Source organism: Mandrillus leucophaeus, unplaced genomic scaffold, assembly GCF_000951045.1.
Source record: "Mandrillus leucophaeus isolate KB7577 unplaced genomic scaffold, Mleu.le_1.0 Scaffold419, whole genome shotgun sequence".
NCBI lineage: Eukaryota > Metazoa > Chordata > Mammalia > Primates > Cercopithecidae > Mandrillus > Mandrillus leucophaeus.
The window spans coordinates 2,267,209-2,286,879 of record NW_012104465.1 but is presented as its reverse complement, the minus strand read 5'-3'; positions in this window follow the sequence as shown (position 1 = coordinate 2,286,879).

Below are 19,671 nucleotides of genomic sequence, written 5' to 3'. Positions count from 1 at the left end.
ATTCTTTAAAGGTTCTATGATGCCACAAAAGCTGAATGTCGACAAGGGTAGCAGTGAATCTCAGAAATCTCTCTAGCTTTCATACCTTCCAGATGAAGACTCAGGGGCCCAGAAGGAACAAGGCAGTAGCCTCAGATCTGCTTGAGGCAAAGCAGGGTCTAGGAGCTGGTTTCTCAGCCTCTGCCAAGGTGGTTGGGATATTTCCCTTGATCAGTGTTGCTTCCTTTATGTGATCACAGGGACTTCTGTAGTGAGAACAAAGTGCTGTCCACTGGGGGCCTCCAAGAGGCCCCATGTTGGCCAGCTCTGCATTCAGTGAGTCATTCTCCACAGTGCAAAGGGAAAGTGCTAAAGTGCTTGAGAAAAGAAATTGTCTTAATTAGGTTAAACACTCCCCCACTCCCCGGCCTCATTTACACTATTCATGTGCTCAGGAGACTATGGCTTCCAAGAGAGGACTCAGGTAAACCCTGTCCTATCCAGGTGTGTGTGATCCTAAACCACAAAAGAATGAACTCTGAAATCCAGTTCCTACAGGACGGAGAGGCACTAAGTGGGTCTGGTTGGGCCTCAGGCCTGCCCTGCACCCCTCCCCGCGCTGACCAGGTTTTGAGCATGTCTCTCGGGGTCACTGCAGGTCCAACCTGCTAGGAAACAGGCAATGGAAACCCAGAGTAGAATTTCTGGGAAATGCAAGAGTTTCTTTCTCCACTCCAGCCATTTCTCTTCTGTCATAGCTCTAATGAGGTTTTAGTGCCAGGAGGGAAAGTAAATGGAAAGAAAACAGCCCAAAGTTGCTCATGCTATCAACAGTGACCATGCTGCAGGAAACCCTTCCTTCCCCTGGGGCCACCGCCCAGTCCATGGTTTGCTCAAAAGGAAGAAAGAGAAGGGAAAAAACAAGATCCTTTTAACTACAGAGAGAGGGATTCTCCAAGATCCACTTATGCATGTGTGGGGGATCTGGAATTAACCCTTTCTGCCTCATTAGTTTCTAAGTAGTGCTGAGATTAAGAGCCATTGTTGGGAACATGAAGAGGCTGTTTCTGTAAGGGGAGTCTTGGCAGCTCCTCCAGGAAGTCAGAGAGACAGCCACTGGGTGCTGAGCAGTCCAATCTGGCTGGATGACTATACTTGTGGCTTCCAGCTCTTCATACACTGAGTCCAGGGTCTCAAGAGCCCCTCTATAAAGCCCTTTCAGGAGCTGGCTGGTTTATAGGTTAAGGGTAAGACAGGCCTGGGTTCAAATCCTGCCTTCATGACTTGATTAGTTTCCTCTGTCAAAGTTTCTTTATCTGTGGAATGAGGGTAGTTAACACCAGCCTCGTAGGGCTTTACTAGGGTTGAATGAGATTAGATCTGTATGTTATAGGGATACAATAAGTTATAATAAACAATTTGTTTGCAGTCTTCCATCCACTGTGACCCCCTCTGCTCATATTTACCCAGTAAAGAACTTGGAGTCTGTCTTAGACCCTTTGTGCAGTTATAACAAAATATCTGAGATTGGGTAATTTATAAAGAACTGAAATTTATTTCTCACAGTTCTGGAGGCTGGGAGGTCCAAAGTCAAGGTTCTGACAGACTCAGTTGCCTGGGGAGGGCTACTCGCTGCTTCCAAGATGGCACCTTGATGCTGCACCCTCTGGAGGTCCTCACATGGTGAGGAAGGTGGAAGGGCAAGTGAGGCAAATGCTGTGTGAAGCCTCTTTTACGAGGGCCTTAGTTCCATCATGAGGGAGGGGCTCTTATAGTCAAAGCATCTCTGAAAGGCCCCACTTCTTATTACTGTCACGTTGACAATGCCTGAATTTTGGAGGGGACACATTCAAATGATAGCAAAGTCTACCAGATCAGTGTGTGAGCTTCTGCAGCAGTTCAGAATCAAAATCTGAAGTGTGTGTGTGTGTGTGTGTGTGTGTGTGTGTGTGTGTGTGACAGAGAAAGAGAAAGAGAGAGAGAACTGCAGAAAGTATCATGGGGATTTGTCTCCTAAAGAGCCAAGAATTACTTAGGAAAGAGACAAATAGAAGCAAAAGGAAAGGAGGAGGCTAGGAAAGAGAAAGGTGAGTGAGTTACGAGATACACTTTGGGATGAGGAGTTGATTTGGAGCATGAATAGAGGGTGTATTAGTTCGTTCTCACATTGCTGTAAAGAACTACCTGCGACTGGGTAATTTATAAAGAAGAGAGGTTTACATGACTCACAGTTCCACAGGCTGTACAGAAAGCATGGTGGAGGAGGCCTCAGGAAACTTACAAGCATGGCAGAAGGCAAAGGGGGAGCAGACAGGTCTTACATGGCCAGAGAAGGAATAAGAGAGAGAAAGAAGAGGTACTACACACTTTTAACCAACCAGATCTCATGAGAACTCACTATCACAAGAACAGAAGGGGGAAAGTCTGCCCCCATGATCCAGTCACCTCCCACCAGGACCCTCCTCCAACATTGGTGATTACAATTTGACATGAGATTTGGGCCCAGACGCAAATTCAAATATCAGAGGAGCTGCAGGAAAGCTATGAGGGCAAGAGGAATGTCAAAAGAAGAGTTAACAAGGGTTGCTATGGCTTATTAATGAACCACTTCTTCATGCCAAAAGATCAGTAAAAATCACAATTGCTTTTATATTCTATTGGCTACTGGCTGTTTTTTTTCTTTTTTTCCATGGGAAATTGCACAAAGATCAGACTACGGGAACTCTAGATTATATTTGGGTTACAGAGTTGACGTGTCTAGCATAGCACTTGGCACATAGCAGATACTAATTAAGTGGTAGTTATTAAGAGATGTAGAGAATTTCAAGGGTGGATCCTCAGCGATTGTCCATCTTACTTCCTAGTGATATTTTATGTAGGATAAATAAATGTTGTTGACTCTGAGCAGGTTGTATAGGTGGGATGGGAGGAGATACCTAAGTGCGGGAAATTTGTGTCCAAAACCCTACCCTGGGAATAGCCAGTGATAGAGGGAAATTAATAATAGGAAACAGGTCTGGTGTCATTAATGTTTTGGCTGAACTTGAACAGAATGCTGGGAACTGCAAGTGCAGAAAAAGCAATCAATTAAAAGCAGTTTAGGGTTATGTACAGCAGAAACTGACCAGAGGTAGAGAGGATTCTTAGTAATAAAGCCCCAGGGAAGTGGTGCTTAATCCTGGTTGCACATAAAAACCACTTGGAGTACTTTAAAAAATACTAACCCCCGCACTTTGAGAGACCAAGGTGGGCGGATCACAAAGTCAGGAGATCGAGACCATCTGGCTAACAGGGTGAAACCCCGTCTCTACTAAAAATACAAAAAATTAGCCGGGCGTGGTGGCAGGCGCCTGTAGTCCCAGCTACTCGAGAAGCTAAGGCAGGAGAATGGTGTGAACCCGGGAGGCGGAGTTTGCAGTGAGCCGAGATCGCGCCACTGCACTCCAGCCTGGGCGACACAGCAAGACTCTGTCTAAAATAAAAAAAATAAAAAATAAAAAATAAAAACCAACAAAAAAACAACCCCTGGTTCCATCCCCAGTCAGTTCAGTTATAATTTCTGAGACTGGGCCTGGGCATCAGTATTTTTAAGATGTCCCTAAGTGACCTAACACTGTGAATCTCTGCTCTAAGGTGTGGCAAACTCAATGCTGATCTCATCTGCTAACTCTGTAGAGATCTGATCCATGTTTAGAGGAAGGGAGAGAGAGATGACAGAAATAGCAGGGGCTTCAAGGGAGCAAGAGTTTCCTCCCTCACTTGGACACTGGGTTTATAGCTTCCAAAAGACCTGGCCAGTCACTGGCAAGACTCAGCTCAGGCCTGGGGGCAGAGATTCCAGAGCCCTGCCCTAGGGAAAAGGAACTGGTGAGAATTAGGTTGAGGGGCCAGACCTGATAACTGGTGGGCAAGAGTCCAAGGCAGGTATCGGCCAGATAATGCTGGAGGCAGATTCAGGGCAGGGACCATATAGACTTTTCTGGAGAGATTGAAGTCTAGTACTTATGCAAGATTGCAGGGCCCTGAGTGATGGTGGTAGTGAGTGATGGCAGTAGTCTTTTTTTTTTAAAAAAAAATAGTTTGTTATTTCAATAGGTTTTTAGAGAGCAGGTGGTGTTTGGTTGCATGAGTAAGTTCTTTAGTGGTGATTTCTGTGATTTTGGTGCACCCATCACCCAAACAGTGTACACAGTACCCAATGTGTAGTCTTTTATCCCTCGACACCCTGCCACCCTTTTCCCCGAGTCCCCAAAGTCCATTGTATCATTCTTATGATGGCAGTAGTCTTGATACTGTTGAGGAACATGGGGACAGGAATGGGTGGGAGTGATAGTCATGGTATTGGGTGATAATAATTTACTGGTGGTCGTGATGGTAGAGTGATGGTGATTGTATATATAACCAATCACCACAAACTTAGCAACTTAAAACAATACACATTTGTCATCTCAGTTTCTGTGGGTCAGAAGTCTGGGTGAGCTCCACCAGCTCCTCCAGTAAGGGTTTCAGGATGCTGAAATGACGGTGTGGGTGGGGCTGCATTCCTTCCTGGAGGTCCTGGGGAAGAATCTGTTTCCGAGCTCCTTCAGGTTGTTGGCCAAATTCAGTTCCTTACAGTTGTAGAACTGAGGTCTTCATTTTCTTGAGGTTGTCAGATAGGAGCTGGGCTTTGCTCCTGGAGGCTTCTGGTTTTTTCTCGTGCTTTCTATATTGCCCCCTCTGACAACAGTACATTGAGTTCCTCTATCTCAATTTTCTCTAACTTCTCCTTCTGCTTGACAGGTTTGACTAAGAGAGAAAGTTCCCTGCTTTTAAGAGCTCATGTGATTAGATTGGGCCCACCTGGATAAGCCCCAGCACTCTCCCCGTTTTAAGGTGTATGGTCTCAATTGCATCTGAAAGATACCTTTGCCATGTAACATATCTCTAGGTTCTAGGGATAAGGGAGTGGTTATCCTTGGTAGAGGAGGGCCATTCTGCAGTGATGATGGTGACAGTGATGGTGATGGTGATGATGGTGATGGTGGGGCAGTAGGCCCCTCACTTTTTTTGTTTGTTTGTTTGTTTTTGAGATGGAGTCTTGCTCTTTCATCCAGGCTGGTGGTGTGCAGTGGCACTGTCTTGGCTCACTGCAACCTCCACCTCCCAGATTCAAGAGATTCTCATGCCTAAGCCTCCCGAGTAGCTGGATCTACAAGCGCGTGCCACCACACCCAGCTAATTTTTTGTATTTTTAGTAGAGACAGGGTTTTGACATGTTGACCAGGCCTCAAGTGATCTACCTTCCTTGGCCTCCCAAAGTGCTAGGATTACATTTTTGACAAAGGTGTCTTTGCCCCACTACCAGGTCAGGTTCCCATTGGCTCAGGGACTAAGTGTGACTGAGCCTGTAGGGGATGGCACTAGAGGACATGGCAGGTTCCGGCCAGCTGGGCTGCAGGTGGTGGGGATAGAAGCAATGAAGGAAGGAATGTGGAAGGCAGACTTACTTGTGACCTTCACTAATCCTTTTGTCTTTCACCCTGACTCCCTTGGGTTGTTTATTACCTATTTATCTGTACACACCTCCTCTCCTCCATTCTCCCACACTGTTCTGTAAGCTCCTGAGGACAGAGCTTGCTCTTCCTTGCCCTCTTCCACAGCATTGAACACAGAGCTTCCTCTTAGTAGGGAAAAGAGGGTGGGGAAGTTACAGTGCTTGAATGCTGCTGTGTGCCAGGCATGTTTATATTTATTATCTAACTGCAGTGTGCCTCCATCCCTATGCCTACTTTACATATGAGCAAACTGAGGCACTGGTAAGTTACATGACTTCCAATACACACAACCAACCAGCAACCCGCAAAACTAAGTTATAAACCCAGTCATTTTTGCTCTGCAGCAGTGTGCTGGTTTTCATTGTAGATGCTCAGCAGAGTCCAGTGCACCCACTGACTGACAGAGAATAGGGAGAGCCTGCCAAAGGAGGCGGGCCTCGCTGCTTCCCCATCTCATCGCTGTTCACAGTCCTGATCTGGGGCCCTGAGATTGAGTGAAAGGTGGGCGGTTGGCTACAAGATAATTCTGTTCCTTGGTAACTGTCTGTTAGAGCACTTATTTGTTTCAGCCTGTTTCAGGTAGGTTTTCTCTGGATTTAATACATGAAACAAACAGCGTGTTTGGCTGCAAGTCCTGGGAGAAAGATGGGAAGGAGGCTTAATCAGTCAATGTCATTCCAGCAGAAGGCTCTCTGTATGTGTGTGACCCTGCCTCTGGCAGCTGCCACTGCCAACTCCGAGGCCGGCCGCCCCTCCACACTGCAGGGCGTACTGAGCATTTGCTGATTATTCTCCCAGGCTGCAGCCATCCCTTCCCTGTCTGTAGGGCCCAGTCCAGGGTCCATGTCCAACATACTCGCCATGGCCCCCTTCCTTCAGAGAAAGTAGTCCCCCAACATGCACAGCTACAAAGCACCTTAGAGGCTATCTTTTCCAATGAAGTGGTTTAAAATCTCTATTATTCTTTTTCAGGACTGGAGCCCCTGTTTCCAAAGACACCCCACTGCAGTGATGATTGAATAAACTCATTGAATCTTACACTCTAAATAGATAAACTATATGGTATGTGAATCATATCACAACAAAGCTGGGGTTTTGTTTATTTGTTTGTTTCTAAGACATTCCAAGGCTAGGTACAGTGGCTAATGCCTATATTCCCAGTGCTTTGGAAGGCGGAGGCAGGAGAATTGCTTGAGGCCAGGAACTCGAGACTGGCCTGGGCAACATGGTGACACCCAGTCTGTACAAAACAATTAAAAAAACACAGCTGAGTGTGATCGCATGCACCTGTAGTCTCAGCTACTTGAGAGGCTGAGGTGGGAGGATCACTTGAGCCCAGGAGTTTGAGGCTACAGTGAGCTATGATCGTGCCACTGCACAGGCTGGGTACCGGAGTGACCTTGTCTCTAAACATACATATGTACATAAATAAGACATTCTAACACAGGAGAGGTAGGAATTGAAGCTGTTGTGATTGGATTGGAGGAGGTTCACACAGCCTTCTGCTGATGCTATGTATCTGATTGTCCCTCATTTTACTACTGAGGAAACTGAGCCCCAGAGGTGGAAGGTGGATTGTCCAAGTTAGTACTATCAAATGAAGACAGAGCCTGGGCTAAGCTTGTCTCCTGAGTGCTAGGATGATGTTCCTTCCCCACCAAGTTAACTGACTTCCCTGTTCAGGAGGGAGAGAAGTACATGGCCCCTTGAATCTGGAGAAACCTAGAGAGAAGGGGAGGCAAAAGGGACTCAATATTAAGAGTTTGTGATCTTGGAGATTTCTCAAGGAATGAGCCATAGACTGAGCCCAAAGTTCCTCTACATGAGTAGGGATTCTGTGAAGTTACGATGGGAAGGAGAGCAGGCAGTGATGAGTTCTATGGAAACTACCTTCCATGATCTCCACACCAGAGCCCAGCTCAGCCATACTCTTGAATTTGCATCTGGGGCAGTGGCCCTCAAGGGTTAGCTGAACTGGAGTTGATGACATTTGAAGATCTGAGATGTCAAGGCGGTTAGAGTGAAGAGGCTGCCAGGTGGAGTGGAGCCATTTATTCATTCATTCAACACGTATTTATTGAGCCAGGTCTACTATGGCCCAGGGACCACTGGATACTGGAAAACAGCACAAAATACATTGATAAAAATCATGACTTTGGTCATGTAAACTACAATTAAGCTGTTAATATTAGTGTGGTAGATTAAATGTAGCCACAATTATTTTGCAAAAAGATCAAGCGATGAGGCATTTTTCCCTATCCCTGAGACCAGTCTCACTTTGGGACTTGCTTTGGCCAAAGCGTGTGGCAGGAGTAATGCCTCTGGAGTCTAGGCCTCAAGAGTCCTTGTAGCTTCTGTTTTATTCTCTTGGAACCTGGAGATCATACCGTAAAGAAGTCTGAGATGAAAGACCATGAAGACAAAGGCCCAGGTGTCCCAGCTGAGCCCAGGCCTCAGAAAACTTGCAGCTGAATGCAGCCACTTGAGCGAGCTCAGGTTAGAACTACCCAGCCAGCTCTCAGAATCATGACAAATACAGTCATACTTTGGAGGTATTGTGGGTTTGATTCCAGACCACCACAATAAAGTTGATGTCACAATAAAGTGAGCAACACAAACTTTTTGGTTTCTCAGTGCACATAAAAGTTATTGCTACACTATACTGTAGTCTATTAAATGTACATTTGCATTACTTCTAAATAAAACAATGTTTATACATTAATTAAAAATACTTCATTGCTAAAAAATGTTAATGATCATCTGAACCTTCATCCAATTATAATCTTTTTGCTGGTGGAGGGTCTTGCCTCAGTGTTGTTGGCTTCTGACTGGAGGAGGGTGGTAGTTGCCGAAAGCTGGAGTGGCTTTGGTAATTTCTTAAAATAAGACAACAATGAAGTTTGCTGTAGTAATTGACTCTTGTTTTCATGAAAGATTTATTTGTAGCATGTGATGCTGTTTGATAGCATTTCAGAATTGGAGTCAGTCCTCTCAAATCCTGCTGCTGCTCTATCGACTAGTTTATGGAATATTCTCAATCCTTTGTTGTCATTTCAACAGTATCTTTGCTAGAAGTAGATTCCATCTCAAGAAGTCACTTTCTGGCCAGGCGCGGTGGCTCACGCCTGTAATCCCAGCACTTTGGGAGGCCAAGGCGGGCGGATCACGAGGTCAGGAGATCGAGACCATCCTGGCTAACACAGTGAAACCCTATCTCTACTAAAAATACAAAAAATTAGCCGGGCGTGCTGGCGGGAGCCTGTAGTCCCAGCTACTCGGGAGGCTGAGGCAGGAGAATGGCGTGAACCTGGGAGGCGGAGCTTGCAGTGAGCCGAGATCATGCCACTGCACTCCGGCCTGGGCGACAGAGCGAGACTCCGTCTCAAAAAAAAAAAAAAAAAAAAATCGCACCACTGCACTCCAGCCTGGGTGACAGAGTGAGATTCCATCTCGAAAAAGAAAAAAAAAATCACTTTCTTTGCTCATCTATAAAAAGCAACTTCTCATCTGTTAAGGTTATATCATGAGATTGCAGCAATTCAGTCAATGTGAGAACTACAGTGAAGTAACTTTATGATTGTTCTTAAACCTTAGAAAGATGTAATTTCAAGCTCCACTTCTGATTGTAGTTCTCTTGCTATTTCTACCACATCTACAGTTACATTCTTCACTGAAGTCTTGAAACCCTCAAAGTCACCCATGAGGGTTGGAATCAACTTCTTCCAAACCTCTGTTAATATATTCTTAATAACATCTAGAATGGTGATTTTCAATTTACTTTGCGCAAATCCGTGAGAGGAATAACTATCTGTGGCAACTATGTCTTCATGAAATGAATTTCTTAAATAACAATAATTGAAAGTCACAATTACTCTTTGATTCATGGGCTGCAGAATGATTGCTGTGTTAGCGGGCATGAAAACATCAATCTCCTTGTACATCTTCATCAGAACTCTTGGGTGACCAGATGTGTTGTCAATGAGTACTAATATTTTTACAGGAATATTTGTTTCTGAGCAGTAGATCTCAACAGTGGGCTTAAAATATTCAGCCAACCATGCTGTAAACAGATGTACTGCCAAACAGGCTTTGTTTTTCTACTTATAGAGCACAGACAGTGTAGATTTAGCATAATTATTACGGGCCCTAGGATTTTCAGATAACAAATGAGCATTGACTTCAACTTAAAGTCACCGACTGCATTTATACCCTAACGAGAGTCAGCCTGTTCACTGAAGCTTTGAAGCCAGATGTTGATCTCTCCTTTTGGGTTATGGAAGTCCTAGATGTCATCTTATTCCAATATAAGGCTATTCCATCTACACAGAAAATCTACTGTTTAGTATGGCCACCTTCGTCAATTATATTAGCTAGATCTTCTGAATAACTAGCCACAACTTCCACATCAGCATTTGCTGCTTCACCTTGCACTTTTATGCAAGGTGAAGATACATACTAGGAGATTATTTTTCTCCTAAGTCTTATGAACCAACCTTCTCTAGCTTCAGACTTTACTTCTGCAGCTTTCTCACCTCTCTCAGACTTCACAGAACTGAAGAGAATTGGGTCCTTGCTCTGGATTAGGCTTTGGCTTAAGGGGATGTTGTTACTGGTTTGATTTTCTATCCAGACCACTAAAACTTTCTGGATATCAGCAATAAGGCTGTTTCACTTTCTTATCATTTGTGTGTTCACTGGAATAGCACTTGTAATTTCCTTCAAGAACTTCTCCTTTGTATTCACAACTTGGCTAATTTTTGGTGAAAGAGGCCTAGCTTTTGGCCTGTTTTGGCTTTCAGCATGCTGCTAAGCTTAATCATTTCTAGCTTTTGATTTAAAGTTAGAAATGTGTTGCTCTTCTTTTCCCTTGAACATTTAGAGAGCATTGTAGGGTTCTTAATTAGCCTGATTTCAATATTATTTGGTCTCAGGGAATAGTGAGGCCAGGGGAAAGGGAGAGAGAGAGGAGAATGGCTAGTTGGTTGAGCAGTCAGAACACATACACCATTTATTGATTAAGTTTGCCATCTTATATAAGTGAGATTCATGATGCCCCCAAACAATTACAACAGTAACATCAAAGGTCACTGATCACAGATCACCATAACAGATATAATGATAATGAAAAAGTTTGAAATATTGTGAGAATTACCAAAATGTGAGAAAGAGACACAAAGTGAGCACATGGTATTCGACAAATGATGCTGATAGACTTGCTCAATGCATAACCTTTAACTTGTGAAAAACACAGTATCTGTGAAGTGCATTAAATCACAGTGCAATAAAATGAGGTGTGCCTGTAATAAAACTATTGCTGTTTAAGCCACTGTGTTTTAAAGTAGTTTATAACACAGCAATAGATAACCAAAATAATGAGGCACATTTCAGGTTTTCCTTTTATTCTGATAAACTAAACTGTTAAGCTTCCTGATGAATATCTTAGACTTTGTAAAATTTTAAAAGCACTTACAATTTTTGTTTATCTGTGATCTATCCTTCCGATTGTTTAAAGTAACATATAAACATGGTACAAATATCCAAACACTGCAGGCAGGTAGAAAACAAAACTCAAAATCATCTTCCACAGCTGGATCCCCAATACATTTCTTCAAAGTTAAACACTGTTAGCAATTTCTTCTGATCCTTCCAGTAAAGATAGGTTATACAGACACATGCATATCTATAGCTATGCCAATATCCATAACCATCTCCTTTTTTATATATAGCAACTGTATTACATATACTGTTTTGCACTTTGGTGGGGTTTTATTTTCACCAATTGTTTATCTCAAACACACTTCCATCACCTGGGGACCTATTTCATTTAAGTTTCACTGTAAAGATGGATTCATGATGAGCAGTTGCATTGTTTCTAATCCTGAATATGCACATGAGCACATCTTAGTGTACTTTTGCCTACATATCCATGGATATTGCTTGCATGTTCAGATGAAAGGACATGTTCATTTTATGTTTTGAGAGGTACATTTATTTTGACAGTCCAGTATAAAAAGAGGTTTGTGACCATTGTAGCATCTGCCTCTATATACTTACAAATGTATTATCCCATATGAGCCTCATGGTAAGCACGTGAATTGATCATCTCCCTGTTTTATGAAAAGAGAGACTCAATCTTAAGAGGTTGGGCATTTGCCCAAGGTCACACAATTAGTAAAATTTTTTGTTGTTGTTGTTTGTTTTTTATTTTTATTTTGTTTAACCTAAATGTCTTACTATTTCACAGGGACCAAAGGGGTTGGCAAAGTCCAAACCTAAAACAAGCTAAGAAAATCTTATTACAAAAGGAATATAGAATTATAGTTGCCTCATTCGTGTACTCTTCTGTGGCCATCATAGGGTAGCTGATTTCTCCAGAACACGAGATTTTTGAAATGAAGAAGATGAGGGCTTATTGTAAAAAATTCCACATGATCCCTGTGAGGAGGGAGGAGGCTGCAGGTTCTGAGATAGGAGAGCAGATGCTCTGTAGCAGAGCCTTGCCTCTGGGCCTCCTGAAGCTGCGATGAACCATGCATGGCCTGGCCGGATGGCACTCCAACAGGATCACACTCAACGTTCTTTGTCCTGGAATCCCTGGCAGGCTCTCGGCTATGGGAGCCTTGCATTTCCTGTGGGATTCAGCTGTGAACTCAAACCTTGACAGGGCAGCCCAGGACACTGCAGGGGACTGTGATGAGGTTTAAACTGGAGTCTCTACCCTTACACATTGGAAGTAAGAGCCTTTCTGTCACCCCAGATTCTAGCCCCAGACTAAACTAGATGAAGAGCGGGGGCAAGCTGGGCACAGTTTCTCATCCTTGTAATCCCGGCACTTGGGGAGGCCAAGGCAGATAGATTGCTTGAGCCCAGGAGTTTGAGACCAGCCTGGGCAATGTAACAAAGCCCTGTATCTACAAAAAGAAGAAGAAGAAGAGGGAGAAGGAGAAGGAGAAGGAGAAGGAAAAATTAGCCAAGTGTGGTGGTGCCCACCTGTAGTCCCAGCTACTTGGAAGGCTGAAGTGGGAGGATCTTTTGAGCCCATGAAGTCGAGGATTCAGTGAGCCATGATTGTGCCACTGCACATCAGCCTGGGTGACAGAGCAAGACTCTGTTTAAAAAAAAAAAAAAAAAAAGGAATAGTAGTATTTCCAGGAGAATTAAGGCAGAGGGATCTGGGATAAAGGAAACTACTAATTGTAAGTGAGTACCCAGCATGTGCCAAGTATTCTATATGCATTGTTCCCTTTAAGCCTTGCAACATGCATGGGGAGCTATCAATGTCCCCATTTCAGAGATAAGGAAGCAGAGGTTCAAGGGCTCAGTTTTCAGAAGTGGGCCTCAAAGTCTGGACCAGATTGGCAGCTAGGGTGTTCTGGGCTTCTGTGCTGAAGCTGCTTGGTTCCTGCCTGCCTGTGGCCACGTTTGGTGTTTGAGAGCAGAGCAGGGCTGAGCCTGCACCTAGGTGTCTGTGGACGGAGCCTGGAAACTAGCCGAAGCCTGAGAAAAGGAGCTCATATTTAGGGCATCCTTTCTTACTTTACCCACTCCCTGCATTCTGCTCAGGGAGGTTACATCGCATAGCCAATGTCTCAAGCTCCTGCTGGTGGCACCCCAAACTGAATGCAAAGCCCAGAAACTTATTGCCAGATGAGAGAGGCAGAGTGGCGTAATGGTTAGAGCATAGGCTCTGGCCAGACCACCTGGGTTCACATCTGGGACCTTGCCACATGGTAGCTATGTGTGACCATCAGGTTAACCTCTCTGTGCCTTGATTTCCTCTCCTGTAAAAAGCAGATTAAAAGTATTACTTACCTCATTTAGGTTATTGAAAGCAAGAAATAAGTTAATTCATATAAAGAGCTGAGAATAGCACCTGGCACATAGTAAGTACCCAATAAATGGAAATTTCTTTTATTACTCCCCCAAACTATCATGTCCCAGTAATGAACCAAGAGCAGCTCTGGGAGAGGAGAAAGGGAAGGGGAGACTCCCTTTACCAAGTTGACTCTCCCCTCTGGGGTGCTGGCTATCCTAAGGTCTCTTAGCCAGATAGACTGGCGGACTCCCTACTTTGAACCTGCCTGGTGTCCATCTGTCCACAGTGTATCCCACACCCCTTATCTATCAGGGCCAGGCACACTGAGGGCCACAGGGTAAAGAAAGCAGAGGCCCTCTGACCTACTTTGCAGGTGCCCCCTGCCTGGAGAGTCCACGCCACGTCTTAGGGTAAAGGTAGGACAAGGAAACCAGGTAAAGAGAAGTCCCAGGCCCTCCAGTCAGAAGCCTTTTCAAATGCTGACTCTACCCTTCAGCAATGTGGCCTGGAGAAGTGACTTACCCTCTCAGATCTCCAGTTTTCTTTTCTTCCATAACATCACCCATGTGCAAGGAATAGGCCTTCGGTGGCTTCTCTATCTGGCTGCCTGGCCCTGAAGCCCCTCGTCTCGTCTCAGCACAGCCTTTCATTTGTTCATAAACTCCTTATTCTGCATCTTCTATGTGCCAGGCACTGGGAATACAGGGATAGTTAAAACAGACACAACCTCTCTCCTCAAGGGTCTTATTGACCCCATTGCATGTATGACCAGTTGCAAAGGGGACCGTTAGGAGCTATAGGAACTGCCCCAGGAAGAGGCCCTTGCAGAGGACTTGGAAGAGGGTGAGCCTGGGAGGCAGAGCATTCTAGTTCTACAGTCTGTGTTCCAGTTGGATCTCTCAGGCCCACTCTTTCCCACCCTTCTAATGCTGTGCTCCACCCAATCCCAGGGACAACATCTTGTCTCAGCTCCCTGTTGACATGGAGACTCCTCTGACAAGCTCTCCCTCTGGTTACCCCAGGATTCCACTGCCAGTTGGCCCCCATCTGTTCTTCCTCTCTTTGCCTGGAGCTCCCAGGCACATCTGATTCCATCAAATCCAATTTTCTCCCTTTCCATCAGGATCCCCACCCCAGGGGGGTTAAGCCAGGGCACATGATCAGCTATTTCAGTGAGGCTGTCCCCTTCACTGCTTCCTGACTCAAAGCAGGGGGGCTGCCTCCTCCAAAGCCAGGTGGGGAAGTGGGGGACATTGCCCTGAGAAAATGGTGCTTTCTATTGTCATGGCAACTGTTGCTAGGTGTCACCAGGAACCCACACTAGAGCTTGACCTTCCCAGGAAAAAAGCAGGGCTGTGAGTAAGACCTGAACTCTTTCCCTGGGTTGAGTTAGTTTGCCTCATTCATTCATTCAATCATTTATTCAATAAACATTTTCTATGTACTGGGACTGTGGTGATCTCTGGAATTTATTTAAAAAAAAAATCAGTCTCTGTCCATAAGGAGCTCAATATAGTAGGAAAGAAAAAATGCAAATCTAAGGTGATGTTAGACCGCATAAGGGTTATACTGAAAATCGAAACAGGGCTCTTTGAGACCAGAAAGAGGCATTTAACCCTTTCTAAAGGCTGAGAGGGCTCATCAGGAAAAGCTCCCTAAAGGGGGCAACAGTGGTGTTGAATATTTAATTATTTAAAGCGGACAAAGAATCATGGAGAGGCCATGCAGCCTGTAGCAGTACCCAGACCAATTGTAGGACATGCAACAGCATGAAAATGTTGGAGTAAAAATAGTCTGGAAAATCCTTGGTATTGCATATGTTCAAGGGAGTTGCACCAGAGAAGGCCGAGATGTTTAGTGGAGATTGGCTATAAAGATGCTGGGACTGCATCTTTCAGACAGGTAGCTACTGTGGAAATGTGGCTTGGGATGGCACATTACAATTGGAAGCATCAAGATGTTTCTGTGGGGTGGGTCATGGTGGTTCGGGGGCCTGGAGTTTCTCATCAATAAGGTGTTCAGGTTTCTGTGACCGCTTGAATGCAATGGATTACAAGGAATGAGAAGGAAATCTGGATTGACTTCTAGATTCCTCATGGCTTGGTGTCCGGAAGGGATGGTGGTGCACATAACCAAAATAAGGAAAGGGAGCAAGGAGGGAGCTGGTGGCAGAACAGAGAAAGGGTAGTAAGGCCTCCTGGAGGTGCCTGCAGGAAGCATGAGTGAAAATGCCCAGCTGACTGCTATTGACCTGAGATGTCAGGTGCAAGGCACGGGTGTCCATGAGGGCTGAGACCAGGACCTTGGGACACAGGAGTATTTGAAGAGTAAACTGCTGAAGACTGAGAAGGAGCACTCAGAGAAGGGGTGGGGAGTGGGGTGAGTGGTATCACAGGAGCCAGAAGGGAGTGAGCCATGGGGTCAGATGCTACTGAAAAGGCTGGTAATATGAGGACTAAAAGGAGTGCATTTGATTTGGCAATTAGAGAGCCCCTTGGTGACTTTGCTGGAGAGGTTTCCATGGAGCGGTGGAGGCAGAGGGCTAAGGAGTGCTGGGAGGAGTGGAGGCGGAGGCCATGCCTATTAACCTCTCCTTCAAGGAGCTCAGCGGCGAAGGGAAGGAGAGATGGGCTAGGGAGGAGGGCAGGGGATGGAGGATTTCTAGCATGTAGGGAACTCAAACACATTGTGGGTTATTGAGAAGAAGCCATGGGAGGGGAAGGTTGAAGACACTGGGCTATGAATGGGAGGTGGAGAGGTAGCCAGTGTTGCCTGTGAACTAGATATGTTGCTGGGCATTACCTGCAAAATAGAGTGTAGTCCTTTCCTCAGTGAGTGACCTGAGCATAAAAAAGTAGACCTTAAGTGGGAAGGAAGGCTGGGGACAGGTAGGAGGAAGTGATGGGCATGAAAATAGAAAGGGCCATGGTGTGTGCATCTATGTCTGTGGCTGCATTTCTGTTTCTGTGTGTCTGTGGGTGTGTGTCTGTATATGTCTTTGTGTGTGTGCATCTGTGCATGTCTGACTGGAAGCATCTGTGTGTGTCTGTGTGTGTGTGCATGTGTCTGACTCAAGACATCTGTGTGTGTCTGTGTGCATGTGTCTGCCTGGAGGCCTGTGTGTGTCTGTGTGTATGTGTGTGTGTGTGTGTGTGTGTGTGACTGAAGGCATCTCTGTGTATGTGTGTGTGTGTGTTCATGTGTCTGGAGGCATCTGTGTGTGTCTGCGTGTGTACATGTATCTGCCTGGAGGCATATGTGTGTCTATGTCTGTGTATGTGTGTGCATGTGTCTGCCTGGAGGCATGTGTGTGTGTGTGTGTCTGTGTGTGTGTGTTTGTGCACGGTCTGCCTGGAGGCATGTGTGTGTCTATGTGTGTGTGTGTGCATATGTCTGCCTGGAGGCATGTGTGTGTGTCTGTGTGTGTGTGTGTGTTTGTGCATGGTCTGCCTGGAGGCATGTGTGTGTCTATGTGTGTGTGTGTGTGTGCATATGTCTGCCTGGAGGCATGTGTGTGTGTGTGTGTGTGTTTGTGCATGTGTCTCACTAGAGGCATTAAGACAACACTCTGAGCAGGGGTTGCAGTGGATTGAAGGAGCCTGGAGTATTTTATTGGTACGTTGTTTAGGTTTTTGTAACCACTTGAATACAGTGGGTTGTGTGTGAGTGTGCCTGTGTGTGCATCTATGCGTCTATGTGTTTGTATGGGTGTTTTTCTGTACGTGTCTGTGTGTGTCTGTGTGGTTATGTCTGTGTATATCCCTGTGTGTATTTCTGTGTGTGTGGGTGCGTGTCTGTTTCTGTGTGCCTCTCTGTGTGTTTGTGTATGTTTGTGTGTATCTGTGTGTGTCAGAATCACATCATAGGGCATGTGCCAAAGTTGAAAAAACCCTGAGACTTCACCTAGGCCAACGTCAACACAGTTGATCAAAAGAAGGAACCAGTCCCAGAGACATGGAGGGATAACTCAAGGTCCCAGAGAACAAAGGACAGAAGCAGCTGCACTCTGGTCTCCAGATGGACTGTGCGCAGCTTGAGCACCCAGGATACAGTCCCGTGGTGAGTTCTTTTCAGAAGGGGAGGCCACTAGAGGCTTTAGAGCTTGCTGGCACCACAGGGGCTGGTGCTCTTCTTTCCCAGAGCTCATTTGGGTTATATCAAAGTTGTTCCACAGTCTGAACTCAAAGGTCCAGCCCCAGAGAGATCAAAGTCACCTGGGAATGTTTTCCCTGAGCCCTGGGAAAAGCCCGACCTAAGGAATGACCAGGTGATTCACATCCCCACTGCCTGATAGTTAAGGGCTGACTCACTCCTCTCCACTGGCCCAGGAGCAAAACCAGATACGTGGAGCCTCCCCTGATACTCTGGTGCTCAAACTCATGTGTGACAACCCTCTGTGCATTGCAAGTCAGAGTGGGTCGATGCTGCTGTTACAGCGGGAATTTCATTTCCGCCTGGATGTCTCATTTTGTCATCTCATTTGGTGACAAATCAAGGTGATTTATAGGGAGCAAGCCTGCATTTAGTGTGATGGTCTCATCCAAAATGTTAGCTCCTCATGCACCCCTCCCGTTACTGCCCTGACCTCACTCAATGGATATCTGTGCATTCAGAAATAGAGAAGTAAGGCTGGGGGTCTGAAAGCTCTAGCTCATTCCAGTCCCCAAATTCAGGTCATTGCCACTGAGATGGGCAAGAGCTGATCTAAGCTCCTCAAGGCCTGTTTTTAAACATTTAGCAGAAATGCCCCCTGCTGCAATATAAACCAGCATGTGCTTGGGATAAATGGTACTTACTTCCCTGAGAGCAGCGCGGTCTAATAGAAATATAATGTGAGCCTCAGATGTGATTCACATTTTTCTAATAGCCACATTTTAAAAAGTTAAAAGCAAGGGGTGGAATTAGTTTTTATAGTGTCTTTTACTTAACCCAATATATCCAAAATATCATTTCAACATGTAATAAATATAAAAAATTATTAAAGAGATATTTTATATTCTTTTTTTGAGCTAAGTCTTTGGGACTCTGATATGTATTTTACATTGACAGCCATTCTCGTTTCAGACCTGCCACACTGCAGGCACTCAATAGCCTAGTGTGACTGGTGGCTTCCATATTGGGTGATGCAGCCTTGGGGCATCTCTAGGCTGCTGCTATACACAAGGAATATGGTTGTTCTTTTAGATGATGCTGAGCTGAGGGCTCTGGATATCAGTTTCTCCATCTGTGGTGATATTCTCTGTTCATTTGACTTCCCAGAGGTGGTTTCAGGGTCTCTCCAAGTCAAATAGGACTCCCACTTTCTGGGCTGTTATTCTGAATGATAAAACAGGATTACAAAATGGTGGACTGGAAAAAAACAAAAAGATGGACTGTGTTAAATATTTGCATTGAACAAATCTGTGTCTCAAATATCCCAAAATGGCCACATCTGTTTATATAACCTCATTTAGGAATCAAAAGTCTAAGTTTGAGGCTAAATCCAAATGTGAGGCCCCAGGCAAACGTCTTTCATGCCCAAATGTCCTTCCTGTCAACTCTCTCTACTTCAATAGTCTCCATTCTGATAGATTGCTCATATTTGAAAAACAAATGCAAATGTTCTGTGCAAACTATGTACATGCTTGGGATGGGTGGGGGAGCTGCAGCCTTCACTTTGGGCAAGGAAGAACCAAGGTGCTGGAGAGGGGTTTCTGGAACTCTCAAAGCATGGAGGAATGGGAGGGAAGGGCCTCCACACAGGGGCCAAGTGTGTGAGTACAGGGAGGGAAGGCCCTTCCCTTGTCACAACAAGTTCCTAGATATTTGTGACTCCTCAGGCCCATTCCCACAGCATTGGTCTCTCTCTCTCTCTCTCTCCTTCTCTCTTAGACAGACAAACACAGGTTCAGCTTGTTGATTTTCTCTCCTTTCTGCCTAATTATGGCATGGTTTATAGAGAGCTACTGCATACCAGTCATCTGCAAGAAGAGATGATTGTCTTGCCCTAGAATCACTCTAAGATTCAGAAAGGACAAAGAAGATGAATGAGTCCCTCCCCTGAGTGTCATCTTGTCCCAGCCTCCATCTTAACAAGCTGTAACTCAGTGCCAAGGATAGAGGATGAGATTTAACAAAGAGACTGATTCATGGCTTAGCTTACTGTAGAACAAGTTTGGGCAGGTCATTTCAACTTTCTGGTCTTTGGTTTCTCCATTCTGACATGGTGCCATCTCCATGAGAATAGGAACTCTGCTTAGCACAGTGTCTGGAATAGTGTAGCGACATAATTACTGCATTTGGAGAATGGTTAAATGTATGTGTCGGTAAAATGGGATGAATAACAATACCTGATTTTTA